At 31.7% G+C, this 26,779-nt stretch overlaps 1 protein-coding gene across 6 annotated transcripts in view; it reads left to right on the top strand.

Annotated features, from left to right (window-relative positions):
• Positions 1-26,779, top strand: part of LOC122520285 (5-hydroxytryptamine receptor) — a 121,148-nt gene that overhangs the window by 22,283 nt on the left and 72,086 nt on the right. Inside the window, exon 1 of one of the 6 annotated variants that reach the window (XM_043640384.1) lies at positions 21,183-21,301. The exons of 4 other annotated variants lie outside the window; for them this stretch is intronic. The gene's annotated coding sequence lies outside the window, so the exon portion shown is untranslated. Of the gene's footprint in view, positions 1-21,182; positions 21,356-26,779 lie in introns of those variants that run through there. One more of the 6 variants, XM_043640382.1, reaches the window with a different exon arrangement.

The raw sequence follows: 26,779 nt of genomic DNA, 5'->3' as shown, positions 1-26,779 counted from the left end.
TTGATAATTAATAGGAAATATTTTCAAGCGTAAAGATTTAGGATACTTGATATATTTAATTATCCTTATCCTTAATCTTTAATTAAAAATATACAGGTATATCTAAAGTAAATTTCTGAAAAGTTTAATCGATCATGTTGATTCATATATATTATTTACTAGATTATATTATTTGATTAATATATATATATATAGGATTCGTGAAAAAATTGGGCCGTTGGACAGACTGGACCGGGACTCGAACCCGGATCTTCCGCTTTCCGGGCGACTGCTCTTTAACCAATTGAGCTATCCAGGGCCCACCGTCCAATCTCCTCACGAATGCCTATTTAAGTGTCTGGCTTGGAGGTGCTCGCATCCCACATATATATATATATTACCGGCATAGTGGGAAATCCGGCAATGCTAGCAATACCCGTCATTGTCCGAAATACAAAGCGTTTCTTGACAAAGTCGGAAACGAAATAATTTGTACAGACTTTTCCTAGGCATTGTACATAATACTTAGGTATATTGAAAAGAATATCGGGCAACAGGCACACACACACACACACACACTTCACATTCAACACACACCCGCTCCCCACACACACAAAAGCGAATATGGAGCAGGTTGTTGAAACTGTGCGTGACGCTATACTATGTGTCCTCTATAAACTGAGACTTAGTCGGTGTGTTATTATGTAGGGTCCACTGTTACTTATTGTAGAAGATTATTACATTTAGATTTATCATGGAAAGTCTGTATCTTTTGTTCCTTATCATAGCTGAAGATAAGCAGGTTTAGAACGAAATGTTTCATATCTGGTTTTTTACTTTACTGGTTTCTCGTTTGTTATTCTACAGAATATCTAGATAATGTGAGAAATATGAATACATTTCCTACATTGTCGGGTTTTTTTGGGCTTTATCAACAATGCCTAGGCATTTCAGTGAATCTCGGATTTCTCACATAGACAGTTATATATATATTTAATAATTGATATATTTTATCATTTCATTACTCAGTATTTTTATTAATCGATGGTGAATATTTAGTAATATAAATGATCAATATTTTGTTTGAATAAATGTTGTTATTGCATTGGTATACTTTCGAAAATCCACTGATAATCTGTTTAAAATTCTGACAGTTTTTGTATTAAATTATATAATACTGATCATTTATATTATATGATATATTATAACAAATTTTTATAAAGACCAGTTTTAAACAAAAAACACAGCGAAAAACTATAATTTAAACATGTAAATGTAGTAAAATAATCGAATTCGTGCGCATAATTACTTGTATTATTTTTCACCTTTTTCGATTAAATTTACGTATAACATTTATATGTACATGCGTGAATAAAATGTCTATAATTTCTAGATCGTAAATTAAAAGATGACGAAAATGCGGAAAATGTTCTATTATTTATTAAATGCAATTATACATACTTACTCGGTTATTTGTCAATTGTATGAAAGAAATAAATCTAGTTAACCTATTTAATGAATTTCCAAAGACTCGAAAATGTTTTTATTCGAAGTGAAAAGGATAAGGAGAAGTCTGGTGGAGTCTTAAATCGAATTTTTCGAGAAAGTAGACATACAACCGATTTACGTTACTAAATTCGCAAGGGCAAGTTTTATGTAAGAAATGAAAAAAAAAGGAAAAAGGAAGAAGTCAGTTTTTTTTGGAAGGTAAAGCTTTTTCTTTCGAAGGACGAATCCACGAAGAGAGAGTTATAGTTGCGAGGGTTGTGATAATATGACGTTGGTAGGGTTGCGTGATATGTAATGTCTATGAGAACGGAAAATATCGAAGAGGATAAAGGTAAGATCGATCAGAATCGAAATTGATGAAGAAATCTCGCAGCAAGCTGACAATAAGATCGATGATACCACTTAAAAGGGATACATTTGTGAACGTGTTACAAGTTAGACGTGATATCTCAAACGAATAAAAGCACAAGAGAAAGAGAGAGAATACGTTTCACTTTACTCTTATGTTAGATATTTTTTGTTGTAGATTACATATTTTCTTTATCGAATTTGTTTCAACCGAAATAGGAAACGTTTTTGACTTTTCATGAATCAAATTAACGTATTCCTGAATGAATCGTGTCCAAATAAAAACGAATTTTTGTGACTCTTTCGTGTTAAAAAACAAAGAAAGAGCAAGAGAAATAATTTAAAAATTATATAAATTAGAAACAATCTTTTTTTTTCTTTTTATGTGTACAGAGTGAGATATATTAATTAGAACACCTTATTTATAGTTTCATAAATACATTCTTTAGAATGAAGTTACATCTTAAATTGTACATTTAAATGTTCTACTAATTTTTATATGCAATCATATTTTTTTTAATGCATTAGTTAATAATTAATAAAATTAATAGTTTGGAAGATACTTAAATATAAATTTTACTATTATTTTCGTACTATTACTTTTACTATAATCAATTTTAGAAAATGTAAAAAATAATTTGGTAGCAAAAAATCAATTTATCTCCTAATCTTGTGATAAATAATAATGTTCATATATATATACGTATTTATTCGTACAGAATTATCATACTTAATAAAAAATAAATAACTGTAAAAAGAAGAAATTAGTTATTAACTTGGGAAGGTGTTCCGTATTAAATGACCCACCTTCATATCGTACATGTATTTATTCTCTTTTATATGTGCTCGTGTAATATTAAGAGTAATAAAACGTTATAAAGTCTAGGAACAATGGCGGCCGTTTTGCTGATATTCAACGATACACTTTTTCATTATCATTTTTACGTTTTCGCAATCCCGTAAATCTTTTACGCTTCCTCAGTCAAGTCGGAGGATTGGTTGATAGTCATGAAAGACGTTTATTCGGCTTTACTTCTTTCCATACATGTGTATTTGTATGAAATATAGGAAAAAAATCAACGTAAATTTAGACTTTGTTGTTTTAGCTATTTTCACGAAAACGAAACGAATGCGACATGATACGTCGCATATTTGTATGCATAGCTTTATTCGAAAAATTTTGTCAGAAAAAATAGATATTCTAAAAAATGTTGAAAAATAATATAACCCTGACGAATGAATTTCAATTACTTTTATGTCCAAAAAAATCTAACGAATGAATTTTCATCATTCTTATATAGAATAATTTGCTGTAGAAATATGTGCTTACAATGATGAATAAAATTGAACGCACATATTTCGTTATCAGGAATGTTTAAATCGATTCAACTGGTATGAGTGATGCATAGAAGTTAACCGGATATCCAATCAGTTTTGTTCATTAGAGTATTTTAATAATTAATAGTTAACGTCACGACGAAGAAAAGTGATTCTCAATAAGTGATGATCAAGTTTCGAGTTTGAGAAATGATTAAGCTTCTTCGTTCGAGGCTTTTTCGACGAACAAAAGGTTAATCGGTGAAATGTCTTAAATATTAATGAACATCGTTTGCAAAGTGATTCTTCGAACTATCGAGTTAAAAGGAGAGACAAAGAGAGATAGAGAGATAGATAGAAATGAATTAAATAAGTTAGAGTGATTACTTCAATAAGAAAAAGATTTAATTACTTTTTCAACGTGAAAGATAATTTTTCGATTATACCACAGATAAAATAAAACAATTAACGATGAAGATTAATAAATAAATTCGAAAAATAATTATACTTATGATCATAACTATCATGTATTTTAATCAACGATGAACCTTAACACTATGCTATACTAAAAATAAAAATTAGTATAATTAATTAAAATAATAGCACATATAAATGTTCAGATGAAGATAATTTTTTAATTAAACCTCTTTAATTTTCTTTAAACACATTTTTTAAATCATGCTATTTTTTTTTATTTTACTTATTACTCTAGCACAATATTTCCGTGTCAATTCGCACGGTAAAAACTTTTAATTTTTATAATAATCACATAAAAGCAAAACGAAAGATTGTACCATTAATAATAAAATAATCACGCGAATTAAATAATTACGATATTAACAACAACAATAACATGTATTCATGAAGAAGCTTGCATAACTTATAAAATAAGCTTCAGGGGTGATAGAAAATTCATATCCCGTAAAAACAAATTTCGTGGCATAAAACGTGCTACGTTTAATACACATTTGAGTAATAAAAATTGAATAAAAAATAGGATAAAACACAAAAATGAAAGAGATAATTGCAAAGACGTTAAATATAATTGCGTAAAATATCACTAAAGAAAGTAATGGTGGTTAATTAAACACAAAAATACATAAAAAGAAAGAAGAAGAGGTAAAAAGCACTTGTATTATACAATATCCATTTCCATTCATAATATTTCCCGATTGCAAGAATAGTATTTATTAAACGACAATAAAATTAGGTTAGAAAAAATCTTAGGGGTATCTGTATCGTTGTGGAGATCCGTTTGGAGAAACAAATCAGAAAACAGACAACAATAAAACAGGAAAAAAAAACAGACATACAAAAAAGATTTATTGAAGTTTTCAAAGAGTATAATACTTTTCAAAGTTCTCGCAAATTGCATTTCTGACGTCGCTATTCCGATCTATCTGTCTAACTTCATCGAGCATCTCGAACGAATAATAACGAATCCAATGAAGCTGAATTTACTTTTTCTATCTCTCTCTCTATCTCATTCTGTATCTATTTCACTATCTCTCTTTATCTTTATCTTTTCCTTATAGGAATCATATCTCTTTTCTGGCTTGGTACGCGTTCATTTCACTTCCCGATTGGACGACTAGAAAGCGAGAACGATAGAAAGAGATAGAAATGGATAGATAAAGAAATATCTCGCTTGCATAACTGAGATTCAGTAAAATATCTCATTCTTTTTCACTCGGATATCTCCTTCTATGCAACTCTAAAGAAAAGAAAAAAAGAGATAAACGTATAGATAAATAGAAACGTAGACGGATGGAAGGAGTGAGAGAGACAATCGAAAGAAACAGAAAGCGGAGTAAATTCGTAAGAAAATTGCATGTCCTTTGCGACATTCCAGCTCATTTTCTTATCCATTCGAATACATCATCAAGGATTGGATGATGGTTGGAAAGATGTCTAGCTTTCTTCCTACATATCATGTTCCACCTTCTTAATGCCACCTCCCCCCAGTCCCTGTTTCTCTATTTCAAGCGATTTTGCTTGGTAGCTCGCGTTAAGTCGCTGGGAATGATATATGGCATGACGTGCGGAATATTTGTCCGTTCTTGAGCATAAACGAATCAAACCCTGCGTGTGTGAACGACGGATTTACCCGAATTCAAATCATCCTGCAAAACTGCTTTTTACCATTCGCCATAATAAATATTCCTTTGGAAATACGAAATTCCAAAGTGTCGATCGAAAATAGAATATTTTTTATCGACGTTGTTTCAATTAATTTCTTCCTTTCTTTTTTTTTTGTCTTTTCTTATGTTCTTGATCGAATTTCTTACATTTGTTTTGTTCTCGATAATTTATTCACCTTTTTTTTAGTTTTCTTTTTTATTTTTCTTCACTTTATATATAGTATTTAAAGAATATTTATTATTATATAAAAATGTATTTCATACTTGCTGCATATGGCTTTTACGTGAAAAGAATTTTATGTATCCATTTACGACGTGATTGAAGATTGAGGAAGGAGAAATATGTTAGTATAAAAATGTTATGTATATAATTTATAGTTCGTTTTATGTTCGAAGAAAAAGTTATTTTGAAAGTTGAAAGTTTGAGAACGCGAGTTTCTATACGATTCGGTAATGGAACGCACGCGCTATTGCAAATGATTGATCAGAAATTTAATTAAATCCATCTCTCTCTCGTATTAGAATCGACTCGTTATCGTAATTGCAGTGAACGTGAGAAAAACTGTATTCAGTTCTCTCTCTCTCTTTTTCTTTCTTTTACTTTCAGTATCAAGTACTGTCATCGAGTCTGCGATAAAGCACGATGGAGACGAAAACGATTGTGAATCAAAAAGAAAAAAAAAAGGGAAATAAAGTGAGAGAGAGAGAGAGAGAGAAAGAGAGAGACGGAAGCTGGGAAAAGGAGAAAAGGAACAAAAAAATAGGCTGTATGATCGAGGTTCATTTTCTCTAACGCGACAGCTCTCCCGTTCGCAAATGAGAAAAGTCCGGCACTGTAATCATTTATTTTAAAAGCCGAGGGTAGTTCGGTCACGAAACAGGCAATTGAGAAACACTGTCAAACCGTCCCCCTTTTTTTCTCACCCAATAACCAAAAGAGGGTGAGGAATGGTCCAAGTATACGGCAATGTCGAATGATATTTCGCTGCTTACATTTCTTTTTCTACATTTTCATTATAATAAAGCTCGTATTAATTTGAACTCGAAAGAAATTATTTTAAGACTACTCGAAATCATTTTTTTGTCTTTCTTATTGTTAGAATTAAAATCGGTTGAATAGAAATTTATTTTTAATTATTTTTCCATTAACATAATTGTGATTCGTGCAATAAGTTCAATTTTGTGCTGAGTTATTTTATTTAAAAAAAAGAATATTTTTTCTGTATTCTGTTCCCATAATCTCGCAATCAATTCTGAAATGCTCTGCCCTTTCTTCGTCTCAGAAGATTCGAGGGTGGCTAAAAAAAAAGATGAAGGAGAAAGAAAAAAAAAGGAATAAGAGGAGGCTCACGTCGTTTCATCGTCGTTGTTAGGATCAATGAATAATGTTGCGGTCCCTCTTGTTATCCTCCATGCTATTTGCACCCCGTACTTGCCATTAATGATAAGAGTAGGGAGAGTTTTATTAATAGCAAATGTTAAAGCTACTGGCCCGTTATTTAGAACGCGCTTTTAGCCCTATTAGAAATACGCCTTTGTTTCTATCGATGACGTCCTTAAACGATGGAAAAGCATCCTTGTAATAGCGCTATCCTGTAAACGCATATATTTCATGTATTTATGGATATATGTGTGTGTGTATGAGCATGAATGCAAAATAAAAAGTTTTCTTTTGCATTGATTTCAATGTCACCACGTTTAATCATTTTAAAACAGAATAGTTCGAACTTGAGAATGAATTAGATGCATTCAATTATTTTCAATTCCCCTATCTCGTTTAAATTGAACAAAATATTTAACTTAAAACGAATTCATAAAAACAATGGTATATCGTGTAATTAATTTTTAATAATTAATTATAAGTAATAATAATTCTATGGATTATATCGAGCTAATAAATTATCGAATAATCAAAAATGTGTGACATAAATCATGGTTTTTTTTTATTTTTGATGAAAGTTAAATAAAAATGTAGAACGAACGATAACGAAAGATAGCGGAATTTTGGGGGAAAATTTCCTCGAGTTTTCGATTTACATAGGCGAGAGACAGATCGAATGATAGATGAGTAAGATTTATCGAATCGTAGGATTAACGAGCGGAATGACATTATTGCGACGCTGTAGGAATATTCATGGTATATTTGTGTGAGAACGGGATTGTACGTTTTGCTAGCATACAATATCGTATCGGTGAATCGTTATCAGCTCGTTTACGGTGATCTTAACATTTTACCTTATCATCTGAATATTATAAACAAAATTTCTTTCATCTAATTGATTGGATAAGGTATCCATACAGAGATCGTTGGTCCTGAAACAATTTTATACTCTATTTTTCATCCAGGATACCATTTATACTTTTCAGATCTTTAAACACAAAAGTATGGAAAAGAATAAATTTAAAAAAAAATGTTGTAAAAATAAAATCCCATAGAGTGCAAGGCCCAAAATTACACATAATATTTTTTATGTTGAATACAATCATACATTTATATTTTTATTCATGCATGTTCTGCCTCTATCTCTATCTCTTTTAGTATTTTTTTTGTTAAAACATCGTTTGGTATATCCTTAATGACGTCAAAAGCCTTTACCCTTTAACTGTTAATGAATTTTGTCGGCAAACATTCTCTATCGAAATAAACTAAACTCTCGCTCACAAGTTCAACGAGAACAAACGAACATTTCGAAGTAATTAAAAATATTTATTCGTTAAATTAGCTCTCTTTCTTTCTGTTTCGTTCTTCTCTGTATATATATGTGTGTGTATTTTATTTTTTTATTTTCGTTTCCTTTTTTTTATTCTGTTTGACGTCGAGAATGTCAGGAAAAGAACGGAATTTTGTTGGAGGTCCGAAATTAAAAACAGGCGTGTACTTACATTAGTGTGTAAAAGTGAGGATGCTTTACCTATTTTTGTTTTACGAGTTGTCGAGAAAAGGGGACACGAAAAAGAAAGAGATATCAGCCGTGTCGATCTCGTTAACTGAAATGAAGGTTCTGAGAAAAAGAAAGAAAGAAATTTGTTTCATTTTTACGTTTGAATTATATTAAATATGCGAATGCATTGAATAAATAAGACACGTAAATGAATAAAATTTCATCGATTTACTAATTCGGTCAGATTGCAATTAATCAATCCTCATAATACGATTGTTTAATACGTTCCGCAAATGCAATATTAATTAAACAATAATAAATTTATTGTAAAATCAAAGAATTAAAATGAAATGTCCAAAGAAAATATAGAATAAATATTCCAAATGGAAACAAAAAGAAATTGAAATAACAATCGACAAATATAAGCTCGTAAAATTTATCTTACTTGCATCATATTATTTCAATCTCGATCGATCGTTTAACATACATACAATCCGTGTATAGGTATTACTAAAACAACGATCTATTTAAAATTCATGAAATAAATATTGCACAGCAGATGAGATTAGAGTAAACGAAAATAATCGATACATGCTCATGAAATTTGTCTTACACGAATCAGCATATTTAATTGTTTAACAAATCCAATACCTAACCTAATTCGTAATTAATAAAATTAGCATTTTAAATATATAATTATGAAATAAATATTTAGAATAAAAATAAAATGAATAAAACAATCGATGAACGTTATGTATTAACAAGTATTCATAAAATTTATTTTACTCATATAGCTTATTTCAATGAAAAATGATCGTTAAATCTTGAGCAATGCTTTAATTCGTTTCTACTCGTATTTTGAAAAAAATTCTGATAAATGTAGAGAGATAGTAACAGATGAAATTAATCATGCTGAACTTATTTCAATCTCGACAGATCGTTTAACGCGTACAATACTCGCATATCACAGTAACAGGAACGTGATCCTAACACGACTAGGATCTATTGATAATTTCTACTGGTCATATGTACGGTAAAGGGCAAGTAGAAGCATTCACGTGTGCATGCATTCGAGAGGTAGCTGGTTACGACGATAGATCGACGTATACGACGGCTATTACTTACCATCAGCTTTCCGGTTACACGTTACGGCCATTCCGATGTTTCCCACTTGACGTGGGACGCTTAACATCGTGAGATCGGCCTTTAACTTGTAACAATGGAGATCGCTACGATATGACAAGATGCCAAACGTTCACTCATTTTGACAAAAAATTCATTACAACGTAATTCATTTTATTATGAATTATTTAACAAAAATTCGTTTATATCGTTCGGTTTATTATCTTTTACAATTTCATAAATATTATTTTTATATTTACAATTTTTTATATAACTCAACGTAATATAAAATTAAAATATTTTTGTGTCCACAGATATAAGACTGTAATTTATCATACTATATTATTTTTAAATATATAATATATGCAACGCATATAATTATTCAAATACACGTTTATAATTTTAAAAAAACACACATTAATAATAGAATAATTGAATATATTATTTAATCGACGTAACAATTGAAAAAAATTTTTTATATTACCGTATCGATGATCAGCTTACAAATTTATTCCAAAAAAAAATTTTCAAAGATCGCTTATCAATAATGTCAAAGAGTTACTTGAACTAGATAGAAATTCTGAGTAAGTGGAATGAAACGCGTTAAGCATGCTTGGATACGATATACTAATGTCTCTCCCCCTTTCGAGGATCTTCTCTCTCTGTCTCTCTCTCTCCCTCTGCCACTATAACGTCCCTATATCTGGCGTCGTTACATGCGGATGAACCAGCTGCGCAACAAACTACTTTGCATCCATCAAGCCGTCGAAGCAGAACGAAGAGGTTGCCCTGGGGAATGAGTTCATGCTCCACGACGCGAAATACCGGTCTATGGCCATCGTTTATGATATAGCGAAACCTCCTACGCATACTTTCTTTATTTATTCCTTTTTAAAAGATTTCGATTTCAAATTCAATGACCGAAGATCGACCAAATTGGCCCAAGAATTGTAACATTGCCTTTAAAGACGATCTTCTGTTCAAAAATTTCTACGTCATTTCTATTTAGATCAATTTGTTTAATGCATAAAAAAATATTCAATGTTGAAATGAAAATTGTTTAGGTGTACTTGGAAAAAGTGTTGATGGTTTTGTTTTTGTTTTAAGGTAAGGAAATATAAGAGCTTTGTTATAAACTTTTTGTAATATCCTAGTTGCATCAAACTATGTGACATTTCGTTGATCATAAAAAAATTGTTTGAAGGAATTCATAATTAAAATGTTAAAGTTAGTAAGTATTATAGAAAATATTTTTTAACTTATATATATAGAAGTATCACGTGGGTGTTTAAGATGAAAGGTTGAAATTTACAATCTCTTCCAACTATTTTTAGAAAAAATAATCTTCTAAGGTAATTTATCTTATTCTAAAAATTTATATACTTCGAAATTGCTAAGAAATTATTGAAAAATTATTAGACCTTTTCTTTTATTAACATTTCGATCAATTAAACAATTATCAATTATTAGTCAACAACGAATATTTCGTGCAAAATAATATAGTAAATCTGCCCTTCGGGGATAAAGGCTTTTTTATTTTTTTTTCCATTTTTTTCGATCGGGAGTATGACACGATTAGGTCGGTGAAAAAAATATTGTTCACATCGTCGAGCTCCTCTTTTAAAAGCTCAAAGCTTATCGGTTGGACGGACGGTCGAGGTTATGCTACGCATTGGGGGGAAAAAACATCATCCACGAGCTTATTTTTTTCTTTTTTTATTTTCTTTTTCTTTTTTTCCTAGCTCTAATCTAAAAAACTTGTGCTCGGACTAGTCTTTAATGAGAAACGACAACGATATCTCTCAAAAAAAGAAAATCATATCCTTTTTCTGTTTTCTTTATTCGAATCACAAAAATGAGTTCCATTTAGTTGAAATTGATTACTCTTCAAGAACATCCTTTTCTCTTTCTTTTTGTTTTTTCTTTTTCTTTCTCTGTTTCTCTTACTCCTTCTAACTATATTTATCTTTGTCGTTTCAATTGGAACCTACAACCACCTCAAATTCCACTTTAATATTTAAGAAGCATACTTTAGTTGATTTAAGGATAATCGTTACGTTGACATTATATTCACTATGCTTTTATTAACGTTTACTACTCGAGAAATTCGAATATTCCTTACTTCCTTCATTCTTTTTTTCATTTCTTCGATAACGAGATCCACTTATTCATAATAATTCTGATCTGAGTTACGGCATTGAAATATCAAGATGCGGAAAATACATGTTTCTCGTTATCGAGAAAGAGAAAATATTATATATCGATCATTTGTATTCATAAATCTTATCGAAATTTATTTATAATAATAATATATCTGAGAAAATACCCCTAGGAGAGAGTCTTAATAAATTTCTTCAATACTAGGACAGTCACTTTTCTTTCCTTTTCTTTTCGTTTTTTTTCGTTATTTTTTTTTAATGGTAAATTATTATTGAACCTTCAGGAATCAAGATGATTCCTTTGAAACAAATATTTTTGTCCGATTAAATTTTTAACATAATAAATAATTCTATCTTATTCACGATGATAATTAAAAGAATTTTTGAAACTATTAACTAAAAGTCTCATTTTATTATTTTATGAATATATAAAAGTTTTAATGATTTAAAGAAAAAAAAAATTAGACAACGCGTTTTACGTTGGTTGAATAAAAATGACTGAAAGAAAAAATCTTATAAAAAAAGTAGTTAATTTAGTTAAAATATACCAAGATAACAAACTTTTACTCTCCTTCCAATTTTCTGACGTGACTTTATAACTATTATGCACGATTTATAAGCACCACGAATCCAAGAGAAAGAAAAGAAAAGAGATAGGGAGCTTCCCAGGTCGTTCAATCGATCATCGAATGGCTGCTACCTGCTGGAAAGATTACGTCTAGCTATCGAAAGCTCACCGATCTCTAGATTAGGATTAGGATAGGAGAAAGAGAACCCCTTTTGCTCGGTACTGTCCTCTTAAGTGGTTTAACCCGAAACGAGCTCGTAAACGCATTGCTTTACTGTAGTTTTACTTACGTTATACCTAACATAATTAGTATAAAATAAACATGTACGATAGCATTAGACCAGATTAGGTTCATGAAATGTTTCATTAAAAAACTCTTACAAACACAACAAACAACAATTTTAGAATTTAATTAACAGATTAACGAAATATCTCTTTCTTGTAATATAAATTCAATTTAAATTATAATTATTGTAATATACAATTTTTTGAAATAACATACACATAAATAAAATTTACATTAAAATATATAGCATTGATAAATATATACAAGGTGATTCATTAACTCTTGCCATCAAGGTAGCTCCGAAAGTATGATAGTAGCAGAAAAGTTTATTGAACAAAAGTTGCATGAAAAATTCGGGAGTATAATATGACGTCAGTTTTTTTTTTGCTATGTTTAGTCGTTTCCGAGATGTAATGGTCAAGTTTGTATTTTTAAATGGAATGCTATATTTTGGTACTTATTTTCTAATAACGGTTGTCGTGACGAATCCAACGATTTGCAACATTAAATACAGTAAATATCTATTAAATACGAACGAATTTATTAAACCTGACTATGTCCGACTGTTCCGTCCTTTGTCGGACACCTAAAGGATGACGCAATCCTAACCCACGCACGATGCAAGCACGACGCGGTGGAGCTGTATCGTAACTAGCTGATTCGCCAGACTTGACCTTTTTTGGATTCGCCATGACAGCCGCTATCAGAAAATAAGTACCAAAACATAGCATTCCATTTAAAAAAAAAACTTGACCTTTAAATCTCAGAAGCGACTAAACCTAGCAAAAAAAACTGGCATCATATTATAGTCCCGAATTTTTCACGCAACTTTTGTTCTATAAACTTTTCTACTACTATTATACTTTCGGAGCTATCTTGGTGACAAAAGTTAGTGAATCACCCTGTATATATGCTTCTTAAAACCACATTTTGTTCTAATCATAATTATTCCAATAGAAAATCTTTTTAAATAAACAACTCGTTGGAAATAATTTCTTATTAAAATAAGATTAAGATTTATTTAAAAACATTCTATTCGCAATTATTAAAACTCATTTTCAAATTCAGAAAACTTTATTTACGGCATACATACGTGTATGTACATGTACGTATAAATGAATTAGCTGCGAAGATTAGATCATCAAATCAAAATAATACTTTCACAAGAAGATTAGATTATATGGATACGTGTATATACCAGCAAACACCCACTCTCCCCCACACACACATAGACAGGTATATAGAAACATATGTACATGTATTATAGATGTTTGGTAGATTTCAAGAGTTCTCTCAAAATCGAATGGCGATGCAAATGGCGAGGGCTGAGTGTAACTTCGCGTTGGGATCCGAGAGGATTCTCGTACTTAGCTTTCGAAACCAAGCTTGGCATTGATGTCGGGGAATTGGATTACGTGAACTTATCGGAGTACGATCACCGAGGATGACAGATCTAATGACATTGCTTCGAAATCTTCCTTATTTTTCTCTCGAGCAGAAAAGAACAAAAATGCAAAAAAAAGGAGAATAGAGAGCAAATTTAAATTTGACTTTACTTTTTTTGACTTTACTCATTTCTCTTCTTTTTCCTTGTAAAAAAGAAAAGCAAAAAAAAGGAACAAGAAAGAGAAAAAAATACGTTCGAATGGTTTTTACTTTTTTTCTTTCTCTGTCTTTTTTTTCTCCTATTGGGGTTCCTAGGGACGAATAAAATGGGAACGTTGTGGATGAAATAAAAGAAAAAAAATGTCGGTGGGACTGAGGCACGCGCGGTGTAAAGGTAAAACGACCTTCATTTTCATTCTACTCGCGCATATGTGAGAGAAGGAAAAGGTTATAGCGACCACCTGTAAAGCACACCGTATCCGCATTCGATCTCACTTCGAATCTGTTCTCTCTCTCTCTCTCTCTCTCTCTCTCTTTCTTTTTCTCTTTATCTATCTATCTTTCTCACTTGCACAAATTCCTCGGTCTCGCCTTTCAATGCAAGTACCGGCTGTTAAAACCCGACTACTTTAGTAGTAAATTTTGTGCGTGTAATACACGTTGGATTCAATTCCAAGAGATTACTTCGATAAAAATGTGACATCGTTTATTTCCATTCGACCACTTCGAGAACTCGAATTTAATAGAACTAACGTTACGCGCTTATTTTCAATCTAAAGGAATATTTTTATTTGTAGTCAAGTTTTTTATTCAAATACGAGGAGTATATTTTTTTATTATTGCAAATATAATAAAAATGCAGTATTATTAAAAATAAACATAAAATATAATAAGGCTCAAGCTTAACCTTACTTAACCCGCGAGTTTTATGATACAAGTATAATTAAATGTATGTTTTCACTCGCTACAAGGTACAATATAAAAAAAAAATACACGCCTTTAAGGTAATAAATACCGACGATCTTGAAAAAATCCATAAAAAAGTACCTTACAAGAAAATTTTTTTTCCATATATTTGTTTCAAACCAATCAAAGTATGTCTTACAATTAAACATTTCTATCATATTAAAAACAAAATAAAAATATTTACGCAAACCCTTTCAGGTGGGATACTATATAAAGATCAACTAAAATGTAAATTCGTAATAAGAGTTAAGGAAGTTAGAACTCGATCCTTCGTTATCATAGTTACTTTCTTGGCAAAGATTCAACCATTTTTCTTTCTCTTACTAATGTCAAGTTCAATGTTAAATTGTCGTAGAACTCTATCTCCCTATCTCTCTTTTGCAACTTCCTTGGATAAGGCTATAAATGGTATGTTCCGTTTAGATTTACATAGATCAAAGGAATGACTGAGAACTCTGACGGTGACTGATTGTGAGATACATGCGTCTCGTTACTTGCATATTCGCTAGAGATTTCCATATGTGCATCTACTGTACATAAATGATAGATAATGGCCCTAAGTTTATATCTTTATTCGTACTACTTTAACTGTAATAATACTCTCATGATTTTTTATATGTTTCGAAAAACTTCACATATATTCATATAGATATTCTTGTCGTGTAAAAGATATATATATATATATATATATATATATATATGCGTGTGTTAGTGTATGCATATATACATAAGATGATATTATATTTGTCTATAAATCATTTGTGTTATATGATGTTGGTTTTTGATATATACACCACTACCATTATTTGCTAGATATTTGCAATTTTATTGATTTCTGTCACCTTGAACCCATGGAGCAATATATTATCGTCGTATGCTATTGCACCATTCGCTACATAAGTGAATGCTACTTGGTAGAAATTTATGGAATATCGGGCATTTACTACTAGTTGTCAGACTCTTCATTGATCTATACTACTTGTTGACATTGCTGCTACGTGGAACCCACAAACTCCATTGATCTATTTCATCTTTAGATCTATTTATAGATGTAATATCGTTCTATCGATCTTATTGGATTATACGTATGATTTAACACAATACAATATATATTTATAGAATATTTATAAATTTATATACAATACAATACATCTCCTTTCTTATGCACGTCTATGAGCGTACTGATCAGGAATAATACAAATAATTTATTTTAATATTATTATACAAAATGATCTTAAATAATAATTTCTGTATTTATGAAGTTTATTACATGAATGATCTAGCTTGTGCATATGTGTGTTAGGAATTTGATCATTAAATAATAATAAAAATCATTTTTAGTTGAGTGTAGATGATTAAAGAGTTCCAAATTCAGGATGCATTATAGGATTAGCATTGTTAAATAGGTGGGTATCGATAAGAGCGAGGGTAATAGTAGATGAAAATTTCGTGAAAAGTTGAGTCACTTTAAAGTCGCTATTACTCGACTTGAACGCCTCCAGGTCTGAAGTAGAGGGAGTCAACTGTTAATGGCCGGTTCTCCTAGCTTATTCCATCTCTATCTCTCTTTCTCTCTTTCTCTGTTTTCAGACAAGCTGCTTACTACTCTACAAAGCTTCACTTTTCGAGCCCTTGGCATTGACAAGTTACTTTTGGTTGTTTATCCTGAAGCGTTGCCAGTTATTCTTCCTTACTTGTTGCATCAACTCGATCTGTCACTTTCTAACCGCCACTGTGTTTCTCTCTTTTGTAATAGTTGTGTGTGTGTATATATATATATATAAGTATACTATACTCCTTCATTATTCTACTTAGTAAAGTAAACTTCGAGCCTTCTCAAAATGATTTACCTAACCAATTGCTATTTCGTAGAAGGTATCAAAGATATTGGTGTTGGAGTTTGCTCTTAAATCAAATTGGGGAGTTTGTGACCGCATCGGATCGTCGAAATCCTTATCAATGGGAGTTTTAGGCAAAGCTTTAATACATTCACACCATATTACCTTCACTTATCAATGATGTTCATCATGGTATTTATAATTCCATGGTTATGCTATTCAAATTATTGGATTTTGATAAAGTAATTCATCTACTACTAAGAATACATGATAATTAGCTAATCAAATGTTCACTATTTCACTATTTCTAGATTAAATTCATTTCAATGGTAAATATATCAAATACATTTTATTTACAATAAATTCTATAAAATTAAATTATTACAAATTTGCATTTTTATCGATAATTTTCTATTTTTATATTTCTTTATTTTAATAAGAATTATTAAAATTTGTATTGGATCAAATGTTTAACAGATCAAACGTATTTTATTCGCAATAAGTTCTATGAGACACTTCATCAGCTTAAGTTATCTAAAACTTATTTACTATTCCTCTTTGTCGACTGCTAGTAATGCTTTGGTGTTTCAACACATCGATTATTATGGCACACAACTCTCCCTTACTCTCTCGCTCGCTCTCCGCCCCTTTCTCTTTCTCTTTATGTAGCTTCCCTTTTCCTGGTTACGATAAAGCTTCGTCGTGGAAACAAGAAACACTTGATTCTGCGGCGAACATGCGACGCCTAAGATCTCGTAACTGTGTAAAACCAGATCATTGAATAGAGGGAACATTTGTCTCTTTCTCTCTTTCTCTTTGTATAGCGAACGAACGTCTTACAATGTAATACCGTCCTTTGCCTGTCGACATTGGTAAATGAGGGAGGAAAAAAAAGGAACTTTGAAAGCTTCGTTCATGATTTCCTTTGAAGACAAAATAAACAAGACGACAAGTCCTTAAAGTGACATTTAAATAAAAAACTGGTGTGTGTACTTACGTACGCACGTAAGAAGTTATACTTCTGTTGCTGTACCAAACGAATATAAACCTCAATAACCTCAAAAATAACTTCAAAGAAAAGAAATACTTAAAAAAAAAAATAATTATTATTATTATATATATAAGAAGAATAAAAAAAAAAAAAGAAAATATCAAAAATATAAATATCAGTCCACACTAATATAAAGAGAGATAATCGAATGTCTTCACGCGTCAACAGTCATGGCGCGGTGTCAGCAGCATTAGTTCTCGCTTCGATCATTTAAGTAAAGCAGCGCTGAGTACGATTAGTATTTGGATGGGTGACCGCTTGAGTAAAAAGGGGAAGAAGAAGAGAAAACAACTTCATGCCGTATACTGAAATCGCTTTGCCGCGCGTGGTAAATACTGACAAACTTCATGGTGTCGTTTTCGAGATGCTGCGGAACAAATCACTCCCCATTACATTATCCCCAACGCGCCAAAAGAAGTATAACTTCAAATAATCTGATATCAATTTATTTTTTTGTTTTATAAACGAAACGATAAATTTGCTATCAATGTGACGTTAAAAAAATAATACAGTACATAATATTGTGGACGCGAAATATGAAACTCACTTTTTATCGGGCCGTAGCCGATAAGCAACGGCACATGCAGTGCAGCGATTCGTTTGTTAGGATGAATATGAATGAATGAATGAATGAATGAATGAATGAATGAATGTGTGCGCGCGTGTGCGCGCGTTGATTGGTGCGTGGAACAACGCAGGCAAAGCCGTTGCGACAAGTAAGCTGATCGTTCAGACGAAAGGACGTGTAAGACGTGTAAGAAGTATAAGACGCGTAAGACGTTATTCTAGTAGCCGTATAAGACGTTATTTTACTAGCCGTTTCGGACGTTTCGTTTGATTTTATATTTTCTTTGATTTTAAATAAATACTTATCCGTTCTTTTGGTCAAGCTGATAGTTCTACAATATACTCACTAACAAAACCCTAATCAACTTTATTTGCTATTTCCATACCTGATCCTACAATCTTGGTATAACTTTACTTTACTTAAGATTAAAATTAGAGAGTCGTAAGCTGATCGTTCAGACGAAAGGACGTGTAAGACGTGTAAGAAGTATAAGACGCGTAAGACGTTATTCTAGTAGCCGTATAAGACGTTATTTTACTAGCCGTTTCGGACGTTTCGTTTGATTTTATATTTTCTTTGATTTTAAATAAATACTTATCCGTTCTTTTGGTCAAGCTGATAGTTCTACAATATACTCACTAACAAAACCTATAATCAACTTTATTTGCTATTTCCATACCTGATCCTACAATATTGGTATAACTTTACTTTACTTAAGATTATATAATACTTATGTTAGTATTTGTATTTGCCGAAATTCCTCCAACATGGAGTCCTCCGGCGATTGAGTTAGCTAATGGTGAGGAAGATGAAGGAGTTGATTAGAATAAATAAAGAAAAAACACGTGGTTGAGCCAATAGAAGTGCAATGCTTTATTGACTCATCAGAGAAAAGCCTTACGGTATAAAAACTCTGGTTGTTAATTCGGATACAAATTAATGGTGTCCAACCACGGATTAGACACGTAGCTTACTTATCGCTTGTTCCAGGAATATAAGTATAATAAGGTTTCTCACCAATAGTTCTCCTCAGGCACGGGCCTGTACTCGTTGATGGAAGTATCTAGGATACTTATTGTTGCGGTATCTCTTCCCTCACTCTTATTGAGAGAATTATTATTATTAATAATTCTCTCGCTGTATAGTTTCTGTTTGGATTCCTTGCTGGTTGTCTAAGATGTTTAATCGCAGGCGTCCAGTGGAAGAATAGGACGAGTCTCTTCGCTGATGACCCAGTAGAGCGTGCTTAACAACGATTTATAGAGTGGGAAGGCGCGAATAATAACATTTCGATACTCTAACTGATTGAGGCGCGTATTTTGAATATTGGTTTCCCGGTTATGATCGATTCCGATTGTACAATATTATTACTTTGATTATTATTATAGTTTCGATATCTCGGTTATTACGTAACAACAAGGTTAAATCATTCCTTAACAAAATATCTTGGCGAATAAATATTTAAAAAAATAAATATCGGACAGTGTTGGAGCAGTCTAAATCCTCAAACGGAAACCGATATATCAAGTTAACCATGCCAAACAAACCCAAATATAAAAAAAGAAAATTCGTCCTACAGAAGATGAAAAAAGAGAAGGAGGAAAAATAAATAAAGAGGAAAGTAAATTCAAAAGAGATCTCATAGATAATCTCCTCTCTCTCTCTCTTTCTTTCTTTTTCTCTTTCTCTCTCTTTCGCAGTATATTTATCGAAAATTCAGTGAACCGTATTTAGATATTTCAGAGATAACTATCTTTTTAATTTTTCTGAAAGAATTTTTTCAAATGAAGTTTTTTTCTTTTAATAAAAATCTGATTTGCTAATTAAGATCAAAAAAGTGATAACAATATACAGTTAACCCGAATAATAAAATTGTATGAAATCGTGTGAATATGAGTGTGAATAGTTAAGTGAATTGTGAACCAAGTATAATTCATGGCTGTAATGCTAGATATAATGTTTTTATTTTAATCTGTTAAATATGTTTGTTTGTTTTTAAAGATCAGGTCATGTTTATAGTAGTAATTGATAAGTAGATTTTTTTCCAAAACTTTAAAGTAATTAGTTGTTAGAATCGTAGTAAATTCTCATGAGACAATTCGTTTAGTAAATTTGTACGTACCTACTTGCTTATACTGAATCTCATGCTCACCTTCTATTATACTATACGACTAAACGAAATGAAGGTAACACGTTACCAATAAGCTTATGGAAACTAATAACATAACTTTATTCTCTTGTGTCATGCTACTAGAATTATTTATAATAAAATATAATAAAAAGTATCCATGGGTTTTATTATTAAAATGTGAAATTACGTATCAGAAAATTAAAATATAAATAGATTAAAAAATACTTAAAGAAAAAAATGTTGATCGATTTTCAATTTTATTTTAATCCTTCCAAGAAATTTATAAATCTAATTGTAAGTATCGATTCTGTATAATTTTATTATAAATAAAACAAAAAAACTATTTGGGCGTGAGGATTAAAAAAGTAAATGAGATTACAAAATAATAACCATTTAAATAAACTTGTTATGTTAGTAATTATTTAGTACATTTCGAAATTGGCCACTTTCGCGTGGTCAAGTAAGTATGCGTGGGCGTTAACTGTATCAATAAGGACCACCGAGCCACGTAATATTCGTTATCCCTCTAATGGCAAACATTCGTTGAAATATGCCACTTTATTTCCCAACGGGAAGAGTCCAGATCCTGGTAAAGTCGAGAAAAAGCGAGAGAGAGATAGTCAGCACGAATTTGATTTAAAATAAAGGTTCTCTCTGGAGTCCAAAATCGGTCCGTGAGATCATACCCCACTGGCTTTTACTCGTTCATTGAATGTTTCTTCAAACTTACTTTTTCATATCTACGTATGAAAAAAACTGTACGATCGGAATCGATCGTAGCCGAAAATCGATTGTAACTAAAAAACGAGATTTATTGTGAGCGCACCAATCGACAGAGAGCGACTAGCAACTAGCGTCCATAACCCCACCACTCGACCGTCGAGTGAGTGCACCCTGCAGGGCCCATTACCAAAGACACTCGGTCTATTCCAACGCTGGACGCCTACGAGAACACTTGGAAACAAGATACCCGGAGACTACAAGCGAGAGGAATATTAGAGAGGCAAAGAATTCATCTGTTAAGACGAATACGTCTTACAGATATACCCGGTAATAGACGTAGAGGTGGTAACCCGGTAGTAGAAGTAGAGGCGATAATTAACGGTGAGAGATATAATTTCTATTTCTTTTAACGTGATTACCCATCCGGGTTAATCGTGACGAGAAGTTGATCACGGACATAGTCCATGATCCATCGTCGTCCATTGTATTAATACCAACCAGGGTTTTTTGCCGCTAGGCTTTTTCCCTAACGAGCCAAGAAAGCATTGCACGTATTGGCTCAACCACGTGTTTTATTTTATTCTAATTCACCTTTTCACCCTCCTCATAATAAGCTTAATCCAATCGCCGGAGGACTCCGTGTTGGAGGAATTTTGGCAAATACAAAAACAAATTCGACATTTTTATTTATTCACAACTAACATCGTGCTTTACAATTTCTCTATTTATTTATTTTTTTTTTATTCTATTCAAATGACTTATAATCATTAAATAATTTCATTATTATCAAACGTAACGAGGTATATATATAATATTTTAATCGTTCAACAATTTGATATAGTACTACAAACTCGATTAGACATATTCAACGAAAATATCACGATACAAAATATAAAAATAAAATATTAACACTACTTATGGTATTGGAAAGAGTTAGAAAATTGTCTGAAATATGTCAATAAAAAAAGTAAGAAAGAGATAAGCCCTTGAAAAGGTTAAAGATACAATGGATTATTTCGCGAGACAAGAAGCAGAATCTTAAGATAGTAAGAAAGGACATTGTGACAGAAGTAGCTTCTGAAAGTTCCTCGAGAGATTAGTATCATCGGGCAAGAAAAAACGATTTAACATTGGCGTGGGTTGTATGTCCAGGATGGAAATTTCAGTGTAGTCAGAACGAAAGGCCGAAATTGTGAAAAATACTGTCGCGACCAGCTTGCATATTCATCGGACTATCTCTTCCTTCCCCTTTTCGTCCCGCTACCCCTCCCCCTTCTTTTTATTCCTCTCTTCCCCTTCGTACTCGACGAGTCTACGTCGAAATTCACGAGGAAACATTAAAATATGTATTTCTTGTGTCGTACGTTTCTCAAGACCTTACTTACGTTGTAACGATTCTGTGAATGATTAAAATTACCTTAACACACGTGAGTAGACCACGATTACGAAAACATAACTAGCTTTATCCATTTAAGGAAAATTTGATAATAAAATAAAGGAAGAAGAGAGAAAATTGACAATTACTTCTTAATGAGATTTTGAATTACTTCATGGACTGATTTAAAACTTTAGAAGGAAAAATATAATCTTATTTTTTCGATGAATTTAAACTCTCTTAATATAATTTTATGTTGCGAAAATTATATCTCATTATAATTTTGGGTCTAGTCTTTATCAAGAGATACGAACTTATAGTTCTTTTAGTTACTTTTATATTTATTTGTGATTAATCTTTGAAAATTGTAAAATGAATAAATGATATTTATCATTGGTCTGTTATTTCATCTCTGTTATTGTTCAGTTATTTGCCGTCTGTCAATATTATTTCCCATGAAACGTATAGGAATCTCCCACATCTCTGCTATTTCTATCCCCATTTCTCTTTTTGGTAAGATTTACGAAGGAGAAAGAAAAGGAGGGCGTAAAGCGTTTGATTTCCTGAAAATACGGAACGGCGCGTTGCATGAAACGATATATCGGAGCAAACAATCTGGATATTGTGCGGTTGGATCTAAAGACAAAAGCATATGATGAAATTCTGAAATTCCGAGGAAATCCAATATCCATCGAGGGATCGAGGGATCGAGGGAAGAAACTTGAATAGGATCTCGTTGTTAGAAGTATTTCAACGATTTCGACTCTCCTCTCTTGTCTCTCTATTTGCTTATCTCACTTTCTCTTATCTTCCTTTCCTGCTTTCCCTTATTTCCATCTTTTTCTATGTCATAGGATTTTAACGAAAATGGTATTTTCAAATTCGTCGGATTCGTCTAATTAGTCGGTTAAGTATTCCGAATTTCAGGAATTCAAGCTTCCAATTATCGATTTTGAACCTTTTGATTCGCATATCGAATTCTCAACCTCTGCATTTTACTCCAGTGATTTGTAATAAATAAAAATAATAGTACACATAAATCAATAAAATTATTTTAGAATTGACTTAAACTTAACAACTTATTTTAAACTTATCCTATAATATTAAATAAGCAAATTAAAAATAAAAGAGAAAATGAAAAAAGCAAAAGGCAATTTAATCGAAGTAATTTGAGAAGAGTATTAGGCGCATTCTTGCGTACTTTTCAATAAGAAATATTTTTACGATTGATACTCGGTTTTAAATTTTTTGTTTTTTTTTTTTTAATTATTTATATTTGGCTTCTTGTTCAGAGAAAATAAAAAATTCAATAAAAATGATAATCTACGTAAGAACGTTTTCATCATTTTCTCCCTTACAAATAGTTGTCCCACAAAGGGTTTTTTTTTGTCCACAAAGGGTATACCTACCTATCTATCGCAAAAGAAAAAAATCTTTGGTGCTACGTTCCTATTATTGATTCACCTTTGACTCCTCGACGTAGAGAAGTCTGCGTTCTTTTCTTCCATTTCGTCGAACCTTTCTTGCCTTCTCTTTCTCGATTATCCTATCTGCTATTCTCTCGTTTTTTTTTTTCACTTTCTTTTGCTTCCTTTCCTAAAAGATTTCGAAGTCGGGCTTTACCAAGTGCCATACACTAAGAAAGACTAAGTGATAAAAAGAGAAAAAGATAGAGAAAAATAGAAAATCGAATTCGTATTCTTCTGGTGTATACCAGTTTTCGGTTGGATTAAAGGGTCGATCGAGCTCAAGTAGATTCCTCCAAAAGGGCTTTTCTCAGTCGCGTCGTATCGATCCGGTACAATGAAACCATTTCGCATTTCTCTTTTTCTTTTTTCTTTCTCTCCCTCCCTAACTTTCTCTGTTTCTCTTTCATGCATCAGGTTGATTCTAACGATCTCACTTTTGCTAAGCGTCCAATAAGTGGAAAATTGGAACACATTATCATCATCTTTTTCAATCTCTACTTCTTTGTTTCATATTCTCTCTCTCTCTCTCTCTCTCTCTCTCTGTTGAGGTACCGGTGCCTTGCTCGGTACTACGCTATTTTATTTTATTTTATTTTATCGCAAGTAATGTCGAAATGGACGTGATGTAGTTGTTCGCTAGTGTTGTGTGTTGTTACGTGTTGTGCGTCGTGATGTGTACATTCTCCGACGATGCGCCGCTTGATGAACTCGTTGATTGTAGATGTATGATTTGCCTGCTATGATATCTTCTTGTTCTTCTTTCTGTTGCCGCTGCGTCGTTAGGAGCTGATGGTCGTTTTTCCAGAAGTTGAACGATTCGATTGATGCGGTTAATGAATGTGAATGCAGTTATTTCGAGGTTTCTTATATATAGCAGAAAAAGACAAAATGAACATTCGTCATCCCTTCCCCTGGATAACTGTCCAATGACAGTAGAGTCCGCCTACTTAATATATCGATGCAGCAAACTAATATTTTTAGACACAGCTCGAAAAGAGGAAGATCTTAATCTTTGCGTTTTTGTTTCCGGCCTTCAAAAATATTACTAGAATTATTCTCTACGCTATTACGCAACACTCTCTTTAACTCTCTTTCTTTCTCTCACATTTTTCTTTTTTTTCTTTCTCTTTTTTTTTAGAAAAACAGGTAAAATACAATTTTTGGTTATACCGGTGAAACTTTTTCCACCATAATCGAACTCTTCAGTTGTTCCCTTTTCCGCAAGTATACGAAACCTTTAACTCTCTACCTCACGCGAACAATAGTTTCAAAAGATTTAACGACGTCTTCGTCTTGAAAAGTAAAAGTAAAAGAAGAAGCTAGAAGAGGATCAAGAAAAAGCAAAAGGAGAAAAAGAAAAAGAACAACAACAATAACGATCTTAGAAAGAAGAAAATCAAAAGAAAATGTATAACTAAATAAAAAAGAAAAATGTTGACCGTGTTAAAGGTTGTGCTTGAAAAATCGATTCATAACTTTATAATACTAAATTGGGAAAATGAAACGAAAGATGACTCTAAATATCGAAATATATATCAGCTTACCTATAAACTACGTATTACCGATATTATACATCTAACTATATCGCGCGTCATAGAAAATTGCAAAATATTTCTATGTATTTTCCCTTGTTTTAGTTTTGAAAAAAAACATTTATTAAAATTTCATAACTTATAATAAAAATCAAGAGTCGAATATTTTTTGATAAAATATATCATAATTAAAAACTTCTTGCAGTATTTATGAACTTTAAAGGTTACGCATTTAGGTTATTTTGAATATACATTGATCTACTTTACCACTTTGATATTATACAATCAAAAGAATCAAGTTCTACAAAAAATAAAAAAGAAAGAAAAGCAAAAAAGTTAAAATCTCGATGAGTCATATTTTATAAAATATTATCTTCTACTATTTAAAATATTTCGAATTAAATTTATAATCTCTTCCTATTATATATTTTACTATACATAAATTAATAAAAAAAAATCTTGATGACACATGTTTTACGAAAAATAATCATCTACAATTTCAAACGTTTGAAATAAATTTTTATTATAAATTCGTTGTTATTTCATCATCCGATACATACCAATAATGAAAGGTTGTACGGTCGTGCTGGTTCTCACTTCCATACTGTGCACGCTCTCGTGCACGCGCTTTCTCACTCTACTTGTAAAAGGACTGTTATCCTTTTCCACTTTCACGTTGTAAGGGCGAAAGGAGTTGATCCAGAAATAATACACTTTAAATGTAATGAATTGAAGATATATATTTAATACTCGTTCTAAAGCAGATCAGTGTGGCGCTTGGACCCTGTATCACTATTTGATCTAATTTCATTGGTTTTTACTAACAGTAACCTCTGATTTTTACTGCTAGCTGAAGTTATGTAATAGATTGAATTATGTGCGGATCACCTGTGCGTGATTCCGCCTAACGAGTATGGACAACTGAAGCAACTAACTTGGGTCGTAGCGGTCTTCCCCTGCCACTTCTAAGATATGTCCCACCAAGGGCACCGTTGTGACCTTGGAGTGGGGGTAGCTGACCACATACATCACTCTCCAAGTTCTAGAAATTAAGATAGGATACCGAACGCGATAGCTAGATATCTATTGATAATCTTATGTTTGTCGACGAAGGAAAACCCCGTGATCCTAAATAAATATACTCTATTTATTGTGTGTGTAGATTCTTTTGTCTGGTATCTTTATCTCTATAAATATGTTCAGAGTTTTCCTTTGCGCTAAATTCCTTTAATTGTAAGTGTACCGACAATGACGGAACAAATAACAATCCACCCTTTCGCGTGCACGCACACATTAGCACATATATATATTTTATATTGTAAATAATATACCCAGAGTAATTCTGGATTGTTCATAACGTTTGAAGCTTCGCTATTCGTTTTTGAATTTTTCATTTCCTCTTTGTATTAATCCTTTAACGATAGATTAC

This window comes from Polistes fuscatus, unplaced genomic scaffold (assembly GCF_010416935.1).
Source record: "Polistes fuscatus isolate 324 unplaced genomic scaffold, CU_Pfus_HIC Scaffold3, whole genome shotgun sequence".
Lineage (NCBI taxonomy): Eukaryota > Metazoa > Arthropoda > Insecta > Hymenoptera > Vespidae > Polistes > Polistes fuscatus.
The sequence above is the reverse complement of the archived record's forward strand: the minus strand, read 5'-3'. Positions and strand labels throughout refer to the sequence as shown.